The following is a 3597-nucleotide window of genomic DNA, read 5'->3' as shown; positions in this document are numbered from 1 at the left end:
CCTCAACGTCCACTCATTTGCGAACAGCACGACGTGCACTTACTTGGCGCGGTCGAAGTGGCGGAGTATCGGCGCTGCCTCAACCTTGTCTTGGAGAGCTTGGAAACTCCGGCGAGCAACTGCGAGGTCACCCCCCGGTGCGAAATCGCCTTCTTTCAGCTGGTACAGCGTCGCACCGTAGACAGCGAAGTCTTGGATGAAGCGGCTGTAATAATTCAGCGCCCTTAGGAAATACTGCATTCCCTTCCTCGATCGTGGGAAAGACAGCTTGGTGATCGCGTCCAGCTTCTTCGGGTCGGGCCGAATGCCGTCTTTTGACACTTCATGGGACAGGAAGTCGACGAGTCCTTCCACGAAAATGCTCTTGGTAAAGCTGACGCTGATCCGGCACTCTTCAAAACGACTGAGCAGTCGGTTCAGCGTCGCCAAACAACTGTCGAAGTCTTCGCTACCGAAACAGATATCGTCCTCGAATGATCGCCGATCGAACACAGGCACCAGTGACGACTCGTCGGCTTCGTTGGCCGTAAACATATCCGCTTCTAGGTTGTTAATGAGCAGAGTAATGAGTTCAGCTGTCTCCGAATCATCGGGGGCGGTTGCAAACTTGGTTCGAGTCGGCGCTGTAATGCGTGGTAGGCGAGATGACGACTTGAGTCGGCGGCAGTGCTCTGCCGAGTCTTCGGCGGCCTTCATCTTTGCTGCAAAGGCGTTCCAGCCGCCCTTCGGTTGCACAAATCCCCATAGCGCGTTGTCTATCATCCGTTGGTAGATCATCGGCGCATTCTTGAGGCCGAAAGGCATTCGTAGCCACTCGAAGTGCCCCAGAGGACACACAAAAGGTGAAATCTTGCGCGCGCGTAGAGTCATCAGGATAGCCCAAAATCCGCTGGCCGCGTCGAGAGAGCAGAACCACACATAGGTCTCCAGGTCTGTGAGAAAGTCGTCGACGAGTGGCATGGCGTACTCCAGGATTGCTGTTACCGCGTTGACCATCTTGTAGCCGATGCAGAGGCGGATGTCCTGGCCATTCTTCTTGAGGACAATAACGATTGGCGAGGACCACGGGCTGTCCGAGAACGCGAAGAGCCCCGCCTTGAGCAGTCCCTTGAGTAGTTCGTACAATTTCTTGAGAAGCTTGAATGGGATCCGTCGGCCCGTTGTTTGATCGGCGCGTGCCCTTGCACGTCTATGTCGCAGACAACGCCATATGCTGGTGGCGGGAGTGCATTCCCGCTTGCAATCATGATATTTTCATGGCGTCGGAGTACTTCAATCAGACTTTCTTGCTGGTCTGCCGACAATTGGGATTCTTGACGTTCGCGGCCGAGTAGTCGAGTGTTGTCGGCACTGTTTCCGATAAATCGGGGAGGAATGCTAATCCATGCGCGTACTCCTCCAGTTCGATGTCCACCGCCGGGTGCTCAGTCGTCTCGTCGTCTCTGTCGGCGGTACATTCAGGGGCCAGTACGCGCATTACTGCTATGAACGTCAAGTCGAGAATCGTTGAAATGTCTCCGGCGCCTCGGCTGGATGCAATCTGTGTCATCGGTGGATGCCTCTTCGGACTGCACTCTAGTCCTTGGTCTTCGTCGCGGCTTGCCGGCGACTCGGCGGTCTCCAGTCTCGATCCAGCTGCCTCTGGTGTCATGGCTTCATCGTCAGTCTCGTCGAGTCGTCGGTAGCAGCGTCGAGTCGTCGGTGGTGTCCCTTCGCCATCCATTCTGAGTCATCCGTCACCGACGAGTCGTCGGCACTGTCACGTTCACTGTTGACGAGTGGTTTCTCGCCCGAGTCTTTGTCAGGTCGCTGCACGATACCTTTAGGCGTCGGGTAACTCGGTCGTTCCTCCGCTGGGGGCTGCCTGGCCAATCACTGTTGGTAGAGTTCAGCCTCCCACTTGAGTAGTGTCTTGTCCCGTGCGGCAGCGTATGCGAGTACCTGCCACTCCTTCCACTTTGCGGAACCCAGCTGCACGTAGCCTCCGTTTTCGGTAGCGACCCAATCAGAACCCAAACTATCACCGGGAAGTGCACAGGACAACTCGCCAGCCAATCCGTGGCGTTGGTTAGTCGAATCCTGACCTGACGTCCCCCGTAGAACTTGGTGACAGTCGGGATGAACAGCTCAGTTCGGCGAATCCACGGCACGTGAGTCGTCCGCTCGGGTTGTCGCCGCTGCAGCTTGAACTCGTCCCATTCGTGGCCCGGTATTTGCATTGGTTCCGTCGGACCGTACACGACATCGCTTCCTTCGGCCTCGTCCATCAAGTTTTGAATTTTGATCAGCGGGATCACTACCTCGTCAGGAAGCTTGGCCGTCGCGTTCAGGAGGTCCAGACGGATACCGGCCGGGATCATAAAGTCGGTGCCAAGCACCACCTCTACCCCGGCGCAGTGGTCCATAATCCAGACCTCGAACACATAAACGAGCTCCCATCCAAGGGTGAATTTCACCTTCACCCGGCGAGTCGTCATCACCTTGCCCTTGGCGATGCCTGGACATCCATGCAACGTCCATGCCCCACTACTTCGCGGAGTCTCAGTCGCCTGGCAAGTTTCTCAGAGATGACACTGACGTTTGCCCCAGTGTCCAGCAATAGCCTCGTGCGTGAATCGTCCACGGCTCCGTTCACCAGTGTCCACATCCTGACGCGCTTGTCAACTTTCTGCGCCGACCACCATCCCATCCGTTCTCCGGCTAAGAGTCGTACTTCCGGAGCGAGTCGTCGGCGTGAGTGTTCCTGCACTGCACTTGTCAGCCAGTCTTCGGTAGTATCTCCAATCTCTTCCTTGTCGTCTTCTTCACATAATACACCTCCACCGAGGCAGTCGCCTCTCTCATTTTCCAGTTCCGTCGTTTTCATGTCGTTATCTAGTTCAGTCTTCGTCCATTCGCGCTCGCCCACAAATGCAAAGATGCACTTTGCATCAATTGCGGGCTCAGCTAACGGTGGCAGCCCGATCGGGACCAACCCAGTCGTAGTTGGCGGACTGCCTAGTTTAAATGGTCTGAAAACAGAGTGTTCTTGGAGCTCTGGTGTGAGGTCTTTCTTGTCCACCTTGGACTTGACGATCTTGGTGATTTCTTGGGATACTTCACATTTTCCGGCGTCTTGCACTTGTTTGCACAGCTTGCACCGGCGCCGCCAGTAGTGCGTTGAGTGGTAGCGGCCTCCGCAGGCTGCGCACGGCCCATACTGGCGAGGTTTCTCGTCGCGGTAGCCGCGGTTCTGGAACCGATTGTCCCGGCCTTGGTTGCGGCCCGCTTAGTCACCCCTAGGTTGTCGGTTGTCAGACCGGGCGTACGTGCCTTCAGCGGCGACTCGGCGTTCGTTGTCGTTGGCTGCTGCAAGGTAGTGGTCGCTTCATCTGACAAATAGCTATCACCCCAGTCTTCGCCGTAACGCTGTGAGTCGTCGCTGCCGTGTTCACTTCCATCTTCGTTGTTGCTGTCGCCATTATATCTGTGGCGTTGTTGCTGCGGTTCGCTCCGAATGTCCCGCGTGTCCCGTCCATGCAGTTCGGCGACAGCGTCGGCGACAGATGCTTCAGCTAGGCCCACGCGAGGCATGTTGCGTGAGCCTTCGCGACGACG

The sequence above is a fragment of the Phytophthora cinnamomi genome, assembly GCF_018691715.1.
Source record: "Phytophthora cinnamomi strain GKB4 chromosome Unknown Contig29, whole genome shotgun sequence".
NCBI lineage: Eukaryota > Oomycota > Peronosporomycetes > Peronosporales > Peronosporaceae > Phytophthora > Phytophthora cinnamomi.
The sequence above is the reverse complement of the archived record's forward strand: the minus strand, read 5'-3'. Positions refer to the sequence as shown.